The 23,206-nt window shown below is 45.1% G+C and overlaps 1 protein-coding gene across 1 annotated transcript in view; it reads left to right on the forward strand.

The window, feature by feature from the left end:
- The first annotated feature begins 3,209 nt into the window (after window positions 1-3,209).
- LOC6505706 (trophoblast glycoprotein) overlaps window positions 3,210-23,206 on the forward strand; it is a 39,464-nt gene continuing 19,467 nt past the window's right edge. Inside the window, exon 1 of the mRNA XM_001964384.4 lies at window positions 3,210-4,056. The gene's annotated coding sequence lies outside the window, so the exon portion shown is untranslated. The remainder of the gene's footprint in view (window positions 4,057-23,206) is intronic.

Raw genomic sequence — 23,206 nt, forward strand, 5'->3', positions numbered from 1 at the left:
TTTTGTTAAAAAAGAGTATTATCTGTTCGTAGTTGTTAGGACGTTAAAACTCTTAAAGGACTTAGGTGACAAAGTTTATAGCCCTCTTCACCTCACCCCCATTCCATCCTTTTTTCAAACACTGTATTGCTTCCCCGGCCTCTCCTCTTGTCAACTGGACTTGTCCGAGCTTTTCCGAAAGGGTTATGCCTGCCCCATGAATACTCCTATACCTCAGCGCAGTCATGCACGACGGGGGACCCAAAAAACATAAATACAAAATCATTTTGAATTTTTTTGTTTGCTTAGACTTTTTTTGGCCCAAGTGGTGTTTTGTTGTTTTCCTGTGGGCCCAAACCATATTAATGAATTTTCTTTTAGTCATGTTTCAGACCTTGGTCAAGTTTGGCCTCAGGGGCGAGTTGGAAGAGGGGGTTGAAAAAGGTTCAGCAGCGGCCAAGTTTGGACGACATTAATTACGCAAAATTAAATTTGATTTCCTCGCATTAGCCGTGAATCAAGGAACGAACCAAACCGAAACGCTTCACCGGGCATTGCTTTCTTTGGGAGGCGAGGATGAATGGTTCGTAGGATGTTCTGGGCCTACCCCTCTGAGCGGCTTAGTTTAATTTATGTTTAAAAAAAAAGGGAAAACAAGAAATAATAATTGCCTGCAATGCGAAATCCGCTTTCGGTCATTAGCGGGGAAGGCTTTGTGGGGGAAATGGGTTGAGTTTCGGGTTAGGGTCGAATATGTATGCGTTGGGGAGTGAAAGGTCACGCATTCCTGCCCTGCCCATCGCATCGCCGAGCTCCGCTCCCATACAGGCCTGAATTTATTTGCCTCGCGCATTGCGGACCTCATTAGCAATAGTTTTGTTTGGTTTTGTCTGGTTTTCGCCACAGTTTAGCTCTGCCCAGAAATGTATATTTTTGGGGACTCTTCCGGAAATCCAGGCATAAATCATGTCACAGACTGCACTGACAGCTGCGGCGCCATCGATGATGATTATGCTATTTCTGGTGGACGGGCTTTATCAGTTGGCCGGCTCATAATAATTCCAGACTTGGCTCAGAGCAGCGCCCAACTAATTAAGCCACAAATGCGCGATATCAACGGCCAAAGTGCTGGGGTGTGTCCATAAATAATGGCAGCTAATTTAAATGGCTTAGGTGAAGGGTGAAGCCACCATGAATCAAAGTCTACAGAGGTATGTGTGAGGATTTTCCATTTCATTTATCAAAGTAATGGAGCATTTTCCTTACACGTATTGATTTTTATTATTTTCCATATTACCTATTTGCTTTTTTATCCTTGACCCTTGCAGCCCTTTCTCTCTGTTGCCACGAACTTACTGGTGCAATTCTTTTAATTACTCCTGCATTTGGGGATCCCTTCAATTACGTTATTTAAAATACCTCTTCCTGTAGAATTTCCTGCCTGTATATAGCCAGCATATGCCTCGTTTATGGGCCGGCAGACGCTACCCTATTATCAGGTGTCCTTGGTAATCCTAACCCATTTATTGTGACGCAGCAAAATATAAAATAAAATAGGGAAGCGCCAGCCTCCTGCTTTCCTCAGTAGGTCCCTTCCTGCTTCTCTCTGCTCCTTTAGTTTTGTCTGTCATTTGGCAAGCGAGGAGGCATCGGGGTGTGGACTTGTGGAGCGGGAGGATAGTTAAGGGGGGAGGCCAATCAAGCTGCATGAGTGCATCCTGCTGGGGCTCAGCTGCATCCACTCACACACACACTCGCAAGCACGTGGAGTCAAAGAGAGGAACTGAAACACGTGTGGGGCATCATCATTAACGGCGCAGAAAGGATGGGGGTCGAACTGTCTGCTTTCGCCTTCGTCCCTCCCACCTCCTGGCGTCTTCTCTGATTGGCTGCTAAAGGCAGGAAACGGGATGAGAAAGCGGTCTTGGGTAAATCGGATTTAAGGCAGCTATTCGATCGGGACAGGATTCAAAGTACCTGCTATTTGTCGAATTTGATTTAGGTTTGTATTTGATTTCGATCCGATGCGGATTCCAAAGTACGGTAATTGCTTATTTCGGCCCAAATCGGTTTATCCCTGGCCAAAATGCTAATTTGTTTGCCTGCGTGTGGCTGTGTTTTTGTGCTTGCGTGTGGGGGAGGGAGGCGGCGAGTGCTAAGCCGAGCATGAATAATTCAAATCAAAATTAATTTGTTATTAGCTGGCAGTAAACACAAGCAACAGGCATCCAGGACTCGGAGGGCGGGAGGCACTTTGAGAACCAATAAGTATGGTCAGGCATAAGGCCAGCCTCATTAGCAACTATGTGGGCTAGTGGGCGCGGCGGGGGAACTACAACGAAAACAATTTGCATAAAACACTAAAAATATCAGCTAGCTCCGACAGAAGACGGAGTAAAAAGCAACAACGGCAGCAACAACGCAAGGGAAAAACTAGAAAAATGAAATTCAAATAAACCTTAAAATTGACTTGGCGACGGCGGCAATGCCAACGACAGCAGCAACACCAGAAACAGCAACATTGGCGACACCAACATCAGCAGCAGCAGCAGCAACAGCAGCAAAAAAAAGTAAAAAGCTTCGTGACATGACATCAACAAACAATCAGGCAACGAAGAAAAATGAAAATTAAATGCAAATGAAATAAAAGCCTGCCTCCGAAGAAAAGGGAAAGCTTCTTTACTTAAGCTGCCATTCATCTGACGTGGCTAAAATCGAACAACTGTAATTGCTGTCTTTCAGTAACTGTAGTTCTCAGAAGTGTTTTATTTTATTTCCAATATTTTACTTAAGTTGGTACAATAATATGTGTGGCTAACTTGAGCTTAGAGTCGTTTGTTGGGCTAAGGTTGTACTACAAATTCAACAAAAGCGTCAAACTCAAACAGGTTGGCAGACGCGACCAAAAGGCGAGGGGAGGTTTAATAGTTTGTTGCAACGAAAGACAGCCATTTAAATTATGAAGGTAAGATACATTTTCATATTAATTTTTTATTTTTATTATTGTCTCTTAGATAGAGTTGCATTACAATTTTATTTTACTTTATGTAATAATAATATATTATATTTGAAGCCATATAAAAGGCTTTTGAAAACATTTTAAAATAATATTTTAGTTAACTTGGCTTGGTGGCTCCACGCCCGCCTCTTGCCACCACCCACTCATGCTTCGAGCATGTTCGAGTTGGAGGCCCCAATCGAACGCGTTTGCCGGCAGTGGGGCATTGGGCCTCCCAGACACTTTGTTTATAAACTCTCTTTCAGATTTCAGTTTGAGTTCGTCGCGGTAGTTGTGCCCGAGCGTTGTATCGGAACAGTCGAATTCAACAGTTGAAGTCCGATTCGATTCCCGGTTCGCAAGTGCGTTACCGGTTCGTGAGAACGACTCTAAACCGTCTAGGCAAGAGCGCCGGATCGCCCCAAGAGCGGATCAGTGCTGAAGTGGTCTCTCGATCAAGCTATTGACTTCTGAATGATCCGTATCCCATAGATACCACTGGACGAACGGAACTCCCCGACACGGCCTTTCGAGCTTGTATGCAAATCGCCCTTTGCCCTAAAGCCCAAAGCCCCAAACACTCGCTCGCCGCTCGGCCCGTGCGGTCCGTGCTGTGACCCCCAAGTCGACCCCCACCGCCGCTCATAGAAAGAAAATAAAAGATAGATAAATAAAGCAGTGAAAAGCGCGCGACAAGTGAAGCGCACAGGTTGCCTGTGTCTGTGTTGGTGATGCCCCCGACAGTGTTTGGTTGTGTGATTTCTTTTGTTTGCTGGCCAATTGTGCTGGGGCTTAATTGAATGCTTGTCTCATATGGGCCAACAGCAGAACTTGCAGCGGTAGCCAAACAACAGCAACAGCAACAGCAACAACGACATCGAGTATTTCGCAACGCCACAAAAAGTGTATATATTGGAGGTCCAGAAGAGAAACACCAAAGCTGACACACACGCACCGATATCGACGGAAGAGAAGCTAAGCCAGAAGTATAGCGGGTATATAGGAAAACCAGTTTCCAGCGGCAGAAGCAGCAGCGGCAGCAGCAGCAGCAGAGCAGCGCAGTCGCAGCGTTGTCTGAGGTAGGTTGTGTGTTGGTGTGAGTGTGGGTTTTGTATCTGTGTGCTTGCCGCCCACACGTCGCAGCTTAAACTGGCTTTCGACGCTCGTGTATAAAAAATAACTTTAATTTGATCGGAGCCCCGAGACCCCCTTCCAGAGACTCACTACCAGAGTTGTAAGAACAACTTGTTGAGGTGTGCTAAATTTTGGCAACTAACCAGAACCAGGGACAACTCCACTTTCATTTTAAAATGCAGAAATCGAGTGAAAGAAGACTCATTTAAAATCTAGATTCTGGAAAATTTTAAGCATTCCAACGACACAGCCACAACAGCAACAACAGAAACGACAGTAAACTAAACTAATTTGCACAGTTTTGCGATGGACAAACTTTGTCGCTCGTCTTCATTTTTTTGTAAAGGAAAAAACTCATTTGGACAGGGAGCAACAACACGATAGCAACAACTGATAGCAAAGCCAAAACAACAAAAAGCCGTTCAAAGCGAACAAAAAGCCCGAAAAGTTTTTAATTGTCAACTTTAAGCCAAAGCCAACTTTGGGAATACTCCTCTGCGTACTATGTTCGTAGAAGAGTTGTTTTTGACAGGGCTTTGAGGGAATCTTCGTTTGCTTTTATGGCCGGAATCCACTAATTGAAATTCAGTGTATTTTTATGCCAGTTTCCCTCCCTCCGCTCTTCTCAGGGGACTGTGATGTTTCCGTCTCCTGAAAAGCGTCCACTTCTATTAGAAAAACTAATTTTCCTAATCGATATGCTGGACAGGGCGGGAGTGCGACGGTCGGAATGCAAGATTGGAATTTCCCTGGCTGCGGCCAACTCTACTTGTGGAACAGGTATTCCATGAACCCTTTAAAAGCTGATGAGGTCCAGTCCTAAAATCTAGTTGGAACGAGCAGCCGCGCTTAATTAAGAGCCAACTCTGGGCTAGCCGTGTTGTCAATAAGTCCTTTAATTATCCTTTCATTAATTTGCGTATTTTGCCAACAACGTTGCCTAGTGGCGTGCCAGGCCTTTTTAATTTGTTTGGCCTGCTTCGAGGCACTCGTATTTCACAGTTTGCCTCAATTACTGGCACTGGCTGGCTCCAGAGTTCGTGCCCGGTCCTCCCAAGACCAGCATCCATGCATCAACTTTGCTGGCAACTTTTGTTTTCGTGCCATTTTTCATATACTTTCGCTAGCTACGCACAAATTAAAAGTTTTCAGTGTCAGGAAGGGAGCAGGATATGGGGGCAGAGGCATGTGGAGGCCACTGGAGGCAGCCCAGTGCATCTGGCACGAGACCTGGGGTCTAAGCCTGCCAACTATCCGTGCAAACCAGGCTTAATACGCAGCAATATTTTTTCTATCGCACAGGCGGCAGCAGCAGGCAAGAACTTTGTCCGGAACCCGAAAATTCCCCAAACATTCCTCTCTGGCTGCCCTTTTTCCGACTCCTCCGTCCAACGTATATATCGTCGACACTTTCACCGGGAAAATATTTGGAATACATTTGCCAGAGCTGCCAGGAGACTTTGGCATAATTTGTATGCAAAAATCCAAAATAATATACATGGGACGCCACTCACTCAAGCCGGGGATGTGTGCGTGTCTCCAGATACGAGGATCCGAGGGATGTCCCTGCTGGTGACAGTTTATAATTTCAATCAGTGTCACTCTTGTGACAACTTGTTATGTTTTATTGCACTGGAAGGCCGGACGGAAGTCTATTTCTGGGGCCCGCCCTCCCTTTCCTTTGGACAAATTGAATAGCTATTCATTTTGGGGGCGATGATACGTACATGATCCGTTGCCCTTCCCTTCGGGCCCTCTGGCCGGAGTCAGTCTAAGAAAAACATGAAATATTTTCTTTAATTATTTCCCAGACTGAACACATGTCCAGCAAAGCAAATACTCGCCAGGATTGCAACAAATGTATTTGTGTTGCGAGAGCTCGACTTTTAACTCCTGACTTGTTTGGATGGGGGAAGAAAAGAGGGGGAGTTTCCATTTCTGTGGTTCGAATAGAGATTCAAAAATGTGGTACCTTTATTTTTGGATATTTGTTTAGTTTGTGGCTTGGGCCTGGATATAATTGCAATCTTGTCCGGGGTCGGTCAATTGCGGCAGCATTTCCGACAGGCAGTGGTTCTGATTCCCTCAAAGCCTGAGCCAGAAGAATTTTGGCAATTTAATCAAATGGCCAAAAATTACCTTGCCGGTTTTCAAAATATTTCAGTATGAAAATTGAATCAAAACTACTTAAACCAAAGAAGATACACGCTCGTGCAATGTGGAAAGGCAACTGAAATTGTTATCAGACCTAGAAGTTATTTCTTGAGATGAAATTTGCTACTTCCCTTATTATTTGCACTAATTGTATTAGGTTCTGTATTATATATTCATTCTTCCCATAATTCCAATAATAAGGGGAATGAAAGTATTAGTAACTTCTTAGTTTATGTTACCAGCATCCCAATGGGCGCAAATACGGTCTGTGTGAGTCGGGTTTCTTCAGAACAAATTATATGTACATTGGAAATAATCTATGGTATTACGAAAGAGGAACACTGTCTTGATATTTTGGTGACTAATCTCCCAGATTCCTGTGGCAAAAGTACGACAAAGTACAGCACGAAAGAAAATTGTTTTTCAGCAAGATAAAGGCTAAAATGGTGAAAAATTGGCTCTCAAATCAAAATTTTCTGAGAATGCAATGGCCAGCCTAGAGTCAGTATGTATGGCTGCCAAATTAAGATAGTAGGTTTGATTAACTCTGTGGGTCAGAATGCAAAAAAAGGAAGTGGAAATATAGCCCAAAAGAAATTATGCCGAAATAGTATGATAGTATGCCTAGAAGTGTAAAAGTGTGATTAAAGCAGGGATCTTGTGATCAAATATTAAAATTTGCTTGATAAACATAAAAAGACTGAAACGTGCAAGAGTAGATACTTTTTTTAATAAGAATAGAACAAAAAATGTAAACTTATTATTTAAATGTTTGCTTTTTCTATTTATATCAAAAATAATAAAGATTATAGGGAAAAGGAAATTAAGGAATTTTACATCTTGAAATCAGAAGTGCCTTACTATATGCCACTATAGGCTTTGTTATACATGGCTTGTTATATACTCATTGGCTATAGAACTAAATTATATTATTCTTAATTTCCATTAAATACGGACTAAAAGAATGTGACCCAGATTGCTGGCTCTTCAAAAACCAGTCTCAACTCAGTTGCAAAGCGGCCATTTCCCCAAATAACTTGCAAAAATAACACACTGTTTAAAAAAGTATCCACCGATAGTGAGTCAGCCGTCGGAAAATGATGGCAGAGCCAGGAACCGAAATAAAAATTCCATAACTACGGCAGATTAATTCAGTTGAGAGGAGGAAGCTTTGAGAATACGGGGATCAGCAAACATTTGCATAAAAGTACAATTAAAGCGATTGCCGGCCGCCTTTAATTGTTTCGTATCTCACGGATACATTGTGTAAGCGACGCTACATACATTATCTTTATCATCCCCACTCCCCCACCTCTAGCCGTCTGGCTGACTGCATTCCCCCGCGCCTCCACCTCTGTGGAAAATGTAAAAAATACACAAAAGCGTGGAGGCGTCGATGCGAATTTATGACTCATGGTTTTTGCCTCCACTTGCCAGCAGGGGGCTGGTGTATCTGTATCTTGCAACTGCAACCGAAGCACGGTAATTGTCGCTTACGTGTTAAAGAGGTGAATTAGGATAGCTCCCACCTACGGAGCTGGCAGATGCCCTTCTTTTTTTGCTTTTCCCATTTTTACTTTGGCACGCCGAAATGTCTCTCCATCTCCTCCTGTGTGCCGCATGTCTGAACCGCATTTGCCTTTGAGGCATGCCACAAGTCTGACTCTCCCTGCTACCTCACTCAGGTGTTTTTTATGCGTGATAGTGTGTGCGGAACGGGAGTCCCGAATGCACCCAGCATTTTTCCCTTCGCCGTCATGGCTTTCATGTCTGAAAGTTTCCAGAGTAAAAACTCGATAGGTTCCTCGATATTATTTTATTCAAATAAATGATGGGTATGAGTGTGTCAGGTAAATATATAGTTCCAAATTTAAAAAACTATACAAATATATTTAAATTCTATAATTTACATCTTATCAAAATAATAAAAAGATTTACACAGCTCTCTTACTGCCACTGTGTAATGGGTATCTTGAAAACTTTGTTACTCATTCCCGTCATATTATTTTTCGTTCCTCTTCCTTTGGCCGCCTGTCTGCGGCTTATTGTGTGAATTACTGCCGCGCCGTTCTCCGCCCGTCGCTGGTGAGCTGCCCGAAATAGCGCGACTCCTCAGAGGTGGTCTGGGCCGGTCTAAGCCGCTAGGATTACAGCTATCAGCTGATGTCGCGGTTGTTTTTTCGCCTCCTGTCTGCATCGGGTGGGGGCGTTTTCGCGCGGTGGCTGAGATTTGATTGGCGGAATCACGGGATCTCTGTAGGATGAGGCCGAAGGTCAATGGCGCTCTATTCCAAACCAGAAGCAAAGCCAATGGGCTGTCAAATTTGAATATAATCAGGCATTAATTGTTGCGATTTGTAAACCAATTTACTGCGGCCACGTCTGAGCTAAATGTACGGGCGACGAGGCGCAGAGCCAAGAGGCTCAAGGGGTGGCCCATTAATTACGGGAAATGTTCACAAGCAACGGCTTAAGGCCAAGAGCCGCCAAGGCCCGGGCTGTGGATGAAGTGCCTTTAAGGAACTTAGATTTGTAGCAAAGTCCGTTGGCTTTATATCCGTTAGAACACTACCAGCAAATAGCCATATATTATTAATTAAACTTCTGCCTATAGTCGGCCTGAACAGGGAAGCGTGCTTTTTCGTGCAGCCTTCAAACTATTTTTGTTGACTGAACTTTTGGCCCACTCCCAGCAACAACAGAGCGGGCAGGGCTGGCAGGATGCGGCTGTTCTGCAAATACTCCACCGGACTGAATGCTGACTGCCTTTAATTGCATTTCGATTTGAGTTTTATATAAATAAAGCACAACATACCTACTGGATTAAAACGCCCTCATGGAAATTGCAATCGAGACTTTAAAGAAGTGATTATTTTCGCTTGTCCTGGTAGCTTGTGGGAGGAGGCGATTGCCAGCCAGCATATAAACACAAGTGCTGGCCATTGATTGGGGATTGCAAACACGATGCGTTCGCCTTTAGATGCCGGAGCACCTTGGGAGCTAGCATCCCCCCGCCTCCTGAGATTACCTGCCCGGCAAATGCGAACAGGAGCAAATAAGGCCCCGAACATTACAGGGTTTAGTTTAATTTGTGCCCAACTGGGTGCGCATTTCCCGTCTCAATAGACTGAGGGCCGAGAGGGGCCATCGGTACTGAAAGTGGGAGCTACTACGAGGCAAACAAATGGCGATATTGAATTTCAAATGCGGGAGAAACTCCTGTTAACAGGATTATTCAGTGAGCCGAAGCAGCAATGTGGACCATGGAATTATGTTGGCAAGGTAATTTGGGCGGAACTTTAGATACAGAAGCTAATGCAAGCCAGACTCCATTCAATCCTCGAACAATGGTAATAACTAACTCTAGCTTAGGCCACTCAATTAATAGCTAGGAGCAGCTCATGTAACACTCATTGGTGAAGTATCGAGTTTAACTATTGAAACTGTAAGTTGCGACTATACTGGAAGATGTGAAATTATTAAAAGTTTCAACCTCTTCAAACATATTCCAAGATCCTTTAAAGTCCTTCGACCTCCTAGCTAATCGTTGTCAGCATTAAATTTGCCTCGTCACTGCAACATCGATTTAAGTCTCTCGCCTTGGCGTTCGGCAGAAAAGAGCAGCTTATCGACCAACCCACCCCATCCCCTAGCAACCCACCCTTCAAATTCGACAAACACATTTGAGATGTGAAGTGCTCGGCATTGATTACTTTCAATTGGTATGGAAGCCGAGGGCCTGGGCGATTTATTTGCTTTAAGGTTGCAGGTCACGCCCGGTGCACCAGCCGCCCCTTTCGACCAGCAGTGGAGAAAATAAGCCAAAAGTCGCTGCGAAATGTTTGTGGCTCGTTAAAAAATTGAAAATCTGCTGATTTATTTGTGCAGCCAGCGCGAAATGAAAAATTGCGTAAGCGGAGAAATTACTTTCAAGCTGAGGAGCACCGTGCACAGGGCCTTATTAGTGGCCTGGCCGGGGAAAGGGGCGCAGGACCTGCCAAGTATTTGCACAAATCTAATGAGTATTGGCTGAGGAACGGGGATTTCCTTTTTATTATTTCTTCAGCCATTTCCACTTTTGAGATGACTTGGGAAAATGTTGCAATTTTTTGTGCTGCGAAAAAACAAACCAGAGAAGTGGAAAAACGAAAAAACAAAGCTGCTTTCCGCCCCTCTCTGATAAGGAAGTCGAGCACTTGTCTATGGCCATATCTTACGCTTCCTTCCCGTCCTCAGGGCAGCCATTGGGGCAGTGTCCCAGGACCCTAACCCGGGCTCGGCCCCTCTCCCCAGCGCCAGCCGCCCACACACCACACATATGTGCTTAGAGGGGGCGTGCCAGCGTCTGGCAGCTGCTGCCCAAGATGCCAGGCTCCAGGACCTCGGTTATGAGCGTTCTCCTTGTCGTCCTTGTCTCTGTGGTCCCTTGGTTACTTTATTTGTTTGCGAGTACTCTTGCGACAAGCGGCACTTGATCTATTTGGCCAAGTGGGAGTCTATATGTGGAGCAATATATCTTATATCCTTCGCATTGGCAGTAGATGCTTTGACGTGTTTTTAATGTTCGAAGAATAATCCTAATTAATTAGTGTACTTACCAAAATGGCCGCCTAAGATTTATTTTTCTAAGAGGAACAACAGAACTTTAAGCTTAAAAGTCTTCTTAAAATCCATTTCCTCGTCCCTCAATTAATATAATATTTATGATTGAACCGATTGGCAATCAATCCCAAGGGCATCACCTATTCGCTCAGCACTCTGCAAAATGTATATTGCTTGTTTACCATTCGGGGTGATGTTGCTCTAGTTGCTCCGTTGTTTTGGCCATGGCCATTGGCTCCATTATTTTGGTCTTCTGCCCCGGGCCAGGACGATGAGTCGGCGGGGCCTGAATGGGAGCGGAGCAAGTTCGCCGGGGGCTGCGGAACAGAGTGGTTTGTTGGGTTTCGGTCTTGCGGGAGCCTCGTATTTCATTATCTATACGTGTGTATACATGGTATGGGTACATATGTATCTACTCGCCATGGTGTGGTATATATGGGGAGCAATACATTCAGGATTCGCATTTTGTTTTTATCGCATTCCGCCGCTTCATCTGGCTCGCTGGCATTATGTTCGCCTGATTAATTTTTGAGTCTCCTTTTAGAGCCCGGACTCGCAAGGAGGACCTGGGATACGGTTAGTTTCCCACACGTCTCGGTCTGAGCCACACCCCCATCTCCTCCGCTTTCCGCTCTCCGCTCTCCTCTTCCCCGCTCCCCTACTCCTTTTTTGGCCAGCTCCTTAATTGCATATTTTCGCCTTAAATGTGCGGTTATTATGTGCTGTTTATCTTTGCTGCCCTCGTTGCTGTTTTCGTTTGTGTGTTCTGGTTTGTTTGCCTCGCTTATTAATTGTGTAATTTGATTTTAGTTTTCGGAGCTGCCTCTTGGCCAAATTGACGATGGCCCACCGATTACCGCCGGCACAAAGCCAAACGCAGCGAAAACTTGAGGCGAATTCGCCCTTTGATTTTGTGTTTGCAAACTTTTCAGGAAAGATTTATCTACTTGGCAGACAAAATTGACAGAAATTTGTTTCCAACAATCATTATGTGATTTTTAATGAATTTTAAACTGTTTGAAGATGCTGTGGTTGGTTCATTACACAACATCCCAGCTATCGCTGTTCTTCAGGATGTTTGCGCTCTTAAGTGCGCCCCTCAAGGAGCCAAGAACTCAAGCCCCAGGCCCTAGATCGCTTACACTTGTGCCCCCTTTGTTTGCTGTCCCCATTTGGCTGGCAAAATTATTGAATTTTTCGCCTAATTTACTGCGTTTACTTCTTTCTATATTCATAACGCGGATACTTTATGTGCTCGCCCACATTGCGTATACGTAACATAATTTACAACGCATGAGAAGCGGCGCGGGGGAGGTGGGTTGCGGAGGGAGGGCAGTGAGCCGTAAAACTTTACCCGGTATACGGCGTCTCTGAAGGAGGCAGGATGGCGCAGGAATTGAAGGAAGCAGCTCCTCCCTTGCAGCCCCAGCTTTAAGTTGGATTTCGCTCGCTTTGGGGCACCGCTTCAATTTGCTTTCTGTTGTTGTCGCGGCCCAAATTGAATTCGGCTGGAAAAGTTTGGCCACCTTCGCATGCTGATGACAAGTTTGCAACTCCGAACGGGAATGTACTCACGTGAGCTTTAGCCCGGCTTTAGGAGTTTAATTTAGCAATATCGATAAGGCCGTACACGTTTCCAAGGGAGCTACACGTACGAGGGAGCTGCCCTGCTGCCGGAGGGCAAACACTTTACTTATTAAGTGCCTCCGCATATCGTTCACTCCCAGACAGAAGTGCAAAAAATAACTGAGAAACGTGTGGGAAAAGGGGCAGACGCTGAAACCAATTCTCATTCCCAGGCCATAAGGCACGCACTCGTCAGGCAGCAGGTCTGCTGCAAAAAAGAACAGAAACCGAAAGCCCGAAACTTGTTTAACAGCATTTTTCGCCGTACGCCTCCTTCCCACTCCGCATCCTATGCCGCCCACTGCTCGGTGGACTCCGCAGATGGACTGGACGTTGCCCTGCTAATGGCTCGGAATGACCAACTGATCGGTGTTTGACCCTTAATTCTTTGAGCGCAGTATGATTTCCCATAAGTATCACTTACCAAACATTTTATATTTATGATTTTCAGGTCTCAAGGGCCTCTTAGGCAAGACCTAGTATACCCTTCTAATACCCTGCTTGAACATAATACCCTGCTTGAACATCCCTATTAAAAGCCGAAAAAGGCAACAAAACGAGTTAAGACCCAAGACAAATGCATCCAACAACCAGACGATAACACGGCTCACAACAAGCCCATATGAGTTATAAAGCTCGGCTTATAGAACACTGAAGACTCCATGCTGGTCCCCTCAGTCCACCACCCGCTCCCACTCCCGCATTCGCATTGTGTTTTCATTTTTTCGAGATCTGTTTCTGTTTTTGTGTTTCGTTTTCTGCCAGTTTCTTTTTCGGTTTGCTGATGTTTTCGCATCTGCACCCGATGCCTCGTATAAATGCATATTGGTGTCGTTGCGATTTCCATTTCGCTCCCTCACGCTCCATAGTGCCTCCCGCTTTCTCTCGGCCACTAACAGGCACTGGCCAACAGGAGCAGCAATGCCAACAATGAAGATGGAGGCAGGACCGGTACTGGAAGCGGAAAGGGAGCCGGCCTTATGCGATTTTTATGTAGTCGCTGATTTTCGCTGGAAAACAACTACCCGAACGGAAAAAGCCAAAATAAAAGCATATCCAATTAAACCGTATAGGCACCATCGGACCGAATCCATGGGAATCTTGTAGTGCGCTTTTAACTGATTTGTTGACAATGCAATTGCTTGCACTGAATTGCTTCATGAGCTGTATTATGCTTCGTCCACGCCAATGAATGATTTTGTAAAAACTCCCCATTCTGCATACATACATATGTATTCTACTTCCAAGTTACCCTATACCCGTTTTCGGTAGGTACTGTAAAAATCGCTTCAAACACAGGTAATCACAACCAAAGTATGTCAAGTAATTGCATTTTTTATGTCTTGCCGAATCGAATATCGGAAAGAAAAACTTATATCGATCGAGATCTCGATGTATTTTAAATATATATTACAAATGAGACATCTCCGATCTTGTCAATTTATTTTTGATGAGGATCACCTTCTAGATCGATATAGACAAGGATGTTCGTCTGGGAGGATGTGTCTACGAAAACTAGTCTGCTAGTTTTAAAGCTCTCGCCTTAACACGCAGTGTATAATTTGGAACTGCCGGGATCATTCGGTTATATTAACCATATAAATTAACAATGCAACAATAGATTCAATTCGAAAAAATTGAGCCAACGATCATGACAATCGAAAATGATCACTTATACTGTTAAATGTGTTGGGACTTCCCAATTCCATATTAAAATACAGAACGGATCAGTTGAGATTCCATTTTTGGTTAACTGATCCATAAAGATCCCATAAGAATATGAATTTATCTCACAAACTGCTATTTAACTGTAAGGGTATATACGCTTCGTCTCCGAGCAAAGTTAACTTTCCTTCCCTGTTTGATTATAATAATTTAAATATTAATAAGTTTTTATTTAACAAGTCCCTGCCACGTTCGCTGCCAGCGTTGACCGCCATTTTGTATTTTCCGTTTCCCTTCTCAGCATTTTATTCCTTTTTGGACTGCCATTTTAGAACGGCAGTGAATTAAGGGATGAGTAGGAAAATAAATATAAACATAATTTTTAATTGTACCCTGTGGGAGAGTAAAGCTGCCAAAAGACAGCTAGACGGTCGCTAACTAAGGTCCACTCTATTCTCATCCCTTCTCCGCCACCCCATTCGCCAGGGAAACAATTAATTCGACTGCAGACTGGGGAAATTTCACTTTTGCATGGATTTCCATAACAGAACAATTCCCCTACAACTTTTGACAACTGACAGCTGCTCTCGACTTTGACATTTGTATTTCACCGTTACAAGCTTGCGGTTTCTGCCAGGGCTGGCGCTCATTAGCAGGAAGCGAATGGCTGGGGCATAAGGTCACCATAAGCCGTTTTTATAGGCCAGAATGTTCACTTTGAAGCCATTTAAATTTTAAATGAGCCGCCGCAAACGCCAAAACACCTTCCGCCCTCGACCCTCCCGCTCCAACCAAGCATCCGAGTGTTGAAAACTTTTCGCCAAGACTGTGCCAAGATTGGTACACAATGAAATGTGATTACACGCCGCCTGCCCGCCTCCCGGAGCCTCGTTAGAGTAATAAAAATAAACTTTTGCAATTAATTTAATTTATACGACATTTAATGTGCACACAATGCACGCGGCACCCTGTTTGCACGCCGCCAGGCAAATATTGGCAAAGTGGCGTGCACTGTGGGCTCCGGGCTCCTAAAAAGCACACTGCAGGACTCTCCGGTGGGTGGGGATTTATTGCTACTCAAATTTGAGGAACAGGGATCTAGGGACGGACTTTCCTGTGTGCCTAAGACATGTGCGGTTAGAGCTCAGTCCTCATAAACATTTCGTGGTTGACGACTCGGGATTCATATCTGTATTAGAAGGCGGGAGCGAAACCACGAAAGGGTTCGTTTAAGTACGTGCTTACCAAGACAATCAGGATTAAAGATGTATTAGGCCGGAAATGGGGACACATTCATTATAACCTTTTATAAATTAGCAGTTGAGGTTTAGACTCTGATAGAGGTCCCAAAGCCCACTTTAAACTGCATCTTAAAGCCTTCAATATTACCAAAGTAACGCCTTAATCTCGCACTTGGTAGCTTTCATTTCTGGCCGAATCATTGATTTTCTTTGAAGTAATTCACTCGGAATGGCTGCCAAATTAGGTTGCTGCTAAAATGTGTATTTTCTGTTTCCTTCAGAATTGTCAACACATTTAATTTGTGCGTCCTCCGCCGCACAGCTGCCATTATTCATTCCGCAGTCCCAGCCCTGAATTCGTTTTCCTTTGAGAAACGTGACTCCGGACTCGCTTCAAAAAATATAATGAAGAACTTTTCATCTGTCGCACACTCTTTCAGTTTTTTAATTTTATGAAGCAGAGTTCATGTCTCCGCCAAAATATTTCATGACAAGGATTATTATGCAGGCGATGTATGCGGAACGGGAGCAGATTCCGACATTAATCATTGCGCAACTTTATAATTTTGGCAGGGCTTGCCCCACGCCGGGGCTTTCCGTATGCAACTACAATTTTTCACACAGAATGATGTCATTAAACAAAGAACTGGAACGAACTGACGACAATAATGAGCCGGGGCTCTGCGCCGAGCCTGGGGACTAGCATGGGGCTCGGGGCACGAGGCTTGGGCAGGACGGGCGGGAAAGCGTGCGACTAAATCCCAAAACAATTTATATGAGCCAAGCCAAATGACACGCCAGTGGTGCCGGAAGTGGCAACAAAAGACGCGGAGAGAGAGCTAATAGGCCGACCAAGGCGGAAGGCAGGCCGAGAAAGTGAAAAGTAACATGAAAGCATTAACTCCAAGTGGAGGCCGCGTAATCCCTGTTTTAGCTGGTTGGCCCCGCAGTACTGGTTCTGTTTCAGTTATCGTTCCCGGTTTAGTCCTGGTTCTGGTGCTGACTCCAGTTCAGCCTGTGATCCCCGGACGGTTGCCCATTTCCATGCCCTAGGAGTAGTTGATGCTCTACTCGGAAGGGATGTTCAAGGATTATTTGGAAAATGGCTAGAGCCTAAAAGATTAGAAAAGTGGTATTGATATGGCACTCTTAAAACTATTCCAAATCATACTTACAAACTTTGGCATGAGTGTTAAAAATATAAAATATATGCCATATACAGTGTCCTGTAGGAGTTTACTGTAGGAATCCTTATTGCTGCCTTGTTCAGCACATTCAGCTCTGTAGAACCTATCAACCCACCCACTCGTTAGCGACTCATGGAACTACGGCCCCGTGGCCCTTTCAGCTCTGGCTCGGGCCAAAAAGTTTGGCCAAAACGGATGCGTCAAGTTGAATGGCTATAAAAGCGTTGAATGATGTTGCGATGATGACGGCGAGAGGAGGGCTGAGGGGAGCTGAGGGGGGCTGCCTGCCACGGCAACAATGGGGCAGGAAGGGAAGGTGTGGGGCGCATTACGTATGCAAGTCGGCTACACAAACCAAACACAGACCCAGAGCCGCACACAGACGCACTTACTCACCTCCGAACGTGGAACAACTCGCCCCCTCAGCTCGACGGCCATGCCCCACGGCATGCCCCTGTCCTATGCAAACATTTAGTCAGATTCTGATTCAGCGGCGGCAACTGAATGACGACGAATTTTGAATACGAATTTCATTATACGCAGCACTCAATTATTCAGTAATCAAGCCCGGTCGGCGCCAGGGGTGGGGGTGGGGGAGGGCTCCAGAGGGGCCATGGATAAGCCAGCGGTTCCTACCTCTTTTCCGAGCCCTTGTTGTTCTGGCTGATGTTGCGGCTGCTGTCTAGCCTTATTTGGGGAATGTTAACAAATTCGGTGCCATTTCACACAGTTACTGGAAATTATCCCCGCCGCCGCTCTTCGGAAAACTGCTAATTAACAATGCCCGAGTCCCAGGAGAAGGATTTCCGAGGCTGGAGCCCGGAAAGAGACGTCACAAATTGGCAATTCGCTAGAATTCTCGATGAGCCTCTGTTAGTTTGTGATTATTTTCGCTCTGGCATCATGCCTGGGAGGCCTTCCCTTTCCTCTTCTTAACAACGTTAGTTTGCAAATTAGTCACTGCCGGCTGGCAGTAATTATAATTATGTATGTATGTGCGTGCAAGCTTATTAATTATGCAGGGCAGAGTTCGCCTCCAAAGGAGGGGAAGGGCAGGATGACATCTCCTAGGTGATAAGTTGTAGTTTTCCTTAGTTATATGATTCAGTGACGGCAGGTCTAAATTAATTTAATGAATCCATCCGGAGGGAGTGCATTCAAAGTTCAATACATAGGTAGGATAAGTAGAACACTGTTCGCAGGGAAAGGAGGAAAGCTATTTCCCTTTCTTCAACCTAAGCTATCGTCTTCTCTAGAACCGACTCTAATGTATTTATGCATTTTCTTTGGCTGTTGAATTCCTTCCACGCCATTTCCTCTCGCTTGGTCCGTAGCTCTGCCTCGCCGGTGGCCGATTTCCATTCCATTTCATTTGGAAGTTTGCATATTTAAGCCCAAACTAATTTCAGAAGTCACCGCCAACTGAAAAGAAGTTGTCAACTTTTGCCGCCACCTCAGGTATGGGAAAAAGCATCTGAAACTGCGTCCTGAGTGCCGAGTGTCGAGCTCCGAGCTCTGAGCTCTGTTTCTTCATGGTGTTTTCGGTTGTTCCGCAGAGCCTCTGCCTTCGTCGCTTTTCCGCTCTCCACGGGCTCCCTCGGTTGACACATTGCCTTGTCGGCTGTCAGTTGGCCGAGTTTCCCGCAACAGAAATAATGTATAAGCAGAATGCTTAAATAAGCCCGGATCCAGACAAGGGAGCCAACGACAGCAGCAAAGGCAAGTTCGCCTCCTACCACTCTGCGCCCGCCAAGAGTGACGAACGACACTGGTAATTGGTGCTAAAAATTGTCAAATCGCAGGCCGAAAAGGCAACTCAGTTTCCGCCGCTTCTTGCCACTATTTTACTGGTTTTAAAGCTTCAATAGCTGCTATTTGTAGACAACGCTGTGTAGTACACATATTTGCAAATTGCAAGTAAATCGTTAGTGCATGTTGTGCAAAAAGCTGTTTAAATGTCATCTCTGTCCGCACTACAACTGTGTTAAATGCGTTCAATTGTTTGCCTTTCGCATACCCTACTGGGGTAGACAGCAATTGCGGCATGTAGTGGCCTGAAGGTAACACGGATGTGGATGTAATCAGCCAGTAATTACTTTCCAAAGGGAATCGAAAAGCGCATTATAAATAACAAAGACTATGCTTTTAAAACTGAGAACTGAAACGGCTGATCGGGCCAGCTTAAGCCGTACAGGGTGCTGTGCAGTCGGCAGCATCTCCCAAGAGCTTTTTTCTTTGTTTATTATGCCGCCTGTTGATTAGAGATACTTTTTGCCTCCCAGCCCCACTCCCGTCCGACTCGCGGCCTGTTTGCATTTCATTTATATGTTTGAAATGCTATTCTATGAACTCTCAATGACGCCAACAACGGAAAAAACCATAGTAATGAAATTAAATATATATGCGCCAAACTAAATGAAAAACACAGCAGAAGCAGCGGCGGCAGGACGAAGAACAATGCGCAGAGGCGTAGTTTTAAATTACAATTTCCGCAAAGCCGCAGAACTTTTTCCTACCTCGAATCGGGCTGGTTATGTGTTGATTTTCATGGCTTTTAACTTTAAATGCCATTGAAGTGGAGGTGGCGTCGGCGCTCGGCGCTTTGGGGGCAACCACTGCGGTCGGCTAACTGGCCGCCGAAAAAAGAATCGAGTAGAGGGCGGGAGCAGAAAATAAAATTATATAGACCCGGACTGAAAGAGGAGCTGGGAACAAACAAGAAAAAATTCGAAATTGAATTGTTCCGTATTATATATTCAGGCCAATAGGAGAGACTGTCGAGGGAGTGGGTCCGTGTCCGAGCCCAGATCGATGCGAACTGGCATAAAAAATAATTGAAACTGAAGCGCAAATTGACAAGCGGAGAGTGAATGGCACGTAATGGCATTATGGCGGAGGAATTGATTCGATTCGAGCGTTTACCTACATCGTCGTAGCTGTTTGTTTAGCTAATTAAACCCTGACGAGCCAAATGGCGGTAATGCAGATGCAGTCAGGTGTGGCAGTGGCGACCAGGCGGAGATTGTCCACTGCCCGGCCCTGCCACAGTCTAGTCTTTAAAAGTGGCCCGATTCCTCACAAATCACTGCAATGGTTAGAACCAAAGGTGGAACCAAAATAGACTCTAAGTAGGCCGAGCCGTAAAAATACAATTCGGGCGATTCAGCGCATGTCCCTTATTAGAAATAGCCTTAGTTTGATATTCAATAAAGCCCCCAACCCACCCACGCTCAAATATATTAGCAGTCGCCCATTAATTTGTCCAAGTGTGTGTGTTGTTCAATCGCTGGGTAATCCCACCTCGGGAGGGGGGCCCCCTTTCACCTGCAACACAATCAAGAAGCAAGATGCAACAATAGCAACAATGGAAGCGACTTCCAAGCAACAACGGCAACATAATGACCCCAAAAGCGTTTCTATTAATAGCAACCGCAAAGCACAGCTAACCGTAAATTATGTTCTTTAGTCCCTTCGAAGTCCCGCTCTTCCCCCGTCCAGCCATCCAGCCTGCTCCCTTTATCTGTGACAGGCGCAACGTCCGCCCACTTAAATGGTTAGACAAGAACAACAAGACGGGCCCCCCCTTGGTGCCGTGGCTGGTGATGTTGTTGCCGCAAAGCAATCTCTTGTATCGGCCTTTCTTTTCCATTCTTCTCGGACGGGGAGACTTTTCTCGGCTCTCCCTCTGGCCCACGCACATGTGCTACACGGGAGTGTGCTGGCACACCTCGGCACAAGTGTGTGTGTGTGTTTGTGTCACTAAATGTCATTGACACGATTTGCTTTATGCTGCAGCTCGCTCTTCGCCACACAACCGCATAAAGCAAGGCGACTCAGCAGCAACAACCACACAAATAGCAGGTATACACAGAAAAAAAGTGCTTTCTCATTATTCTTTATGTTTAAGATGCCAAATATCCGTTAAAAAGGTGTGATTAAAATTGCTTTCTATTACAATTCTTTAATTCAAACTACTTCCTTTAATTCCAAGTGTATCTTTAGTGTAGATACAGATACTGCTACTGCACCTCAACGTCAGCCATTGCAAGCGTGTTGGCTTGTGTGGCGGCCACCTCAGCATTTTTCGCCGTCTGACTTTGTTGACTCTGCTTGTCTTGTCTTATTCCACCTCTGCATTCCGCCCGCTCGCTCTTCTGTTGCAAGCGAGCTTGTAGATAGTCCGGCCAGCTACTAGATTGTTATCGTCTTTCAAAAAACTGTTGGTCTGCGAGCTTTGAGGAATTATTGAACCAATTTCTGGGGCAGCCATGCATGTGAGGGCAACAGGAAAAGAAGGAGGCAGATAGCAGATTAATGAGGACGAAACAGGTGCACTAGCTGGGTTGCATAATGAGAATCGATTGCAGGCAGCTATTGCCACTGGGCCTCATTAAAATGCTGCCATCAATCAGTCAACCAGTCGCTCACTCATTCATTGGTGCGATGAGCGATGAGCGCTGAGCGATTCGCGTCGGCTGAGCACATTAAAAATGAATTAAAGAACCGTAAATGCAATCATTTGGTGGCAGTCATTAGCAGCTTATGGCGTTTTGTTGCACGTTTATTGTGATTCAGCCCCAGTGCACTTCCACAATATTCTAGCTTTAAAAGGTTAACACTTTTATCTACATATCTGTGTGCTAAATATGCACTATATATCTGTTTTAAAATGTCAATCGGAAAACAGGTTCGCATCTATCAACCGCGAAATTCAATAGCGTTCATTCGGCTTACCAACTGACACGTGTTTAATGTGTTATAATTAACTGATTAAATTCAATTATTTTTTTTTTACCGGGCTTATCAGTGCACATGCGTTCTGAATATTTTCACAGAGATCATTTGATTAAATTCAAACAATTCAAACTGCCTCCCATGACTCGAATTTAAGCAACAATTGCCAGAAATCGAGAACAAACAAGTGGCTGCAACAGATTCCCACTTTGCATCTTTAGCATACCATGTACAGCAGTTAAAATTCACTTGTCTACCTCCAGCCATCCCTCCGTCCTCCCCCAGCCGCATATCGCATGCCGCATAAATTTATTAGAAAGAATGTTCTGCCAACTGTCAAAACGCTCGACAATCTGCACCCTGCTCCTCGCTCCGTCCCAGCCCGCCCCTAATCCGCTCGTGTGCAGTTTATTTGAGGAACGTGAAATGTTTTGGTCTCCATTTTGTGTTAGACGGCCACACAGACAACTCCCGTGCCCACTCCGGATCCCATTTCCATAACTATTCCCACTATATAAATATATATGCGAGCATGCATATGTATGACTCCGCTTCGGGTGCACTGGCAGAGATCGGATACGGTATCTAGATCTATCTTAAGAATAAAAGTAGCATAGAATAAGAATAGAATTAGGATAAGAAACAAGCCACTTTTGCATCTATTATCCGAATTTAAAGTCTCGTAGAATAGTTTCAGTTCTACACATTACTCATACGCAGTGTTGACTCAAGTCCTACGCCTTACTTCTTACAAGGGCAGGAGCTCGATCACCCACCGTAGCATCCTTTAGCCCACGATTTTCGTCAAGTGCATTTATATAAAGAGGATATATGTGTTTGTCCGTGCCAGGCTTGCATGTTTACCCATGTATTTGCATTTCGTGTGACATAAATCACGCACCCGACACGCCGCCCGAGGCACAAAGCACAGACGGCGACAGCAGGGAGCCGAAAGGAGGCGCTGAGGGAGCAGGGGATTACCAAATGAATGATTCTGTTGGGGGCCAAAGAAAAGCGAGCGGCGAAGGTGCGCGACACCTTCAGGCGACATCCGTGAAGCAGTTGCCTCCCATAGCACACCGCCCGCCGCCCACCTCCCGAAGCCGCCCGTTTGGCGCCTCTGCCTCGCCTTGCCAATGGCAGCGGAAATGTCGCGCTGCATTTTTCAATGAGTGCGTTGATTATTCCCAACTTCCAGCCCTTTCGAGCTCCCCTCCAGTTCCGTGGCCAGCGCTCCCGCAACGTCAATATCAGAGCCAGAAGAAGGAGAAGCGACGGAAAACGCAGATGGAAAGGCATTGCGACAAGGCATAAGAAATTAATTAAGTTCAGAGTTCAGCTGACATTCAACTGGATTTGAATGCCCTACCGTCTCAAAGAGTACACTTTTAGTAAAATTTGCATTATTATTTTATGAGATTGGGAATTTCTGAAAATTGTTGTTATATAAGTTTATTGTGATTTTTGGCCGTAAGGAAATTTGCGCATTTCCAATGTAACACTATTTTTCCAATTTCTTTGGGTATTGCTTGAGGTTCTTCTGCTTCAAGTGCGGCAACTTTATTAATTTTCCATTTTATTTTCATTATTGCGGCCAGTCTTCCTGCGGCCTTTGACACGTCCCTTCTGACGTTTGCAGCAGCCAGCCATTTCGCAATTTTCCATTTTCGATTCAATGGGTGATTGATGCGAAAATAATGCCATTGACCCACAAACAAACATATTTAAGGCCACTCAGGCGCAGGGATGTCGGGCGGTTTCTGCAATTAGCCTGAGTTACCTGCACGGAAATCCATTTGGACATTCGCCCTTAGCTGGGATTCGGTCCTGAGAGCATTAAGGAGATCCCGACCCCAGGCAAGTCGTTTGATGTGCAATTTCATGCA

Source organism: Drosophila ananassae, chromosome 2L, assembly GCF_017639315.1.
Source record: "Drosophila ananassae strain 14024-0371.13 chromosome 2L, ASM1763931v2, whole genome shotgun sequence".
Classification (NCBI taxonomy): Eukaryota; Metazoa; Arthropoda; class Insecta; order Diptera; family Drosophilidae; genus Drosophila; species Drosophila ananassae.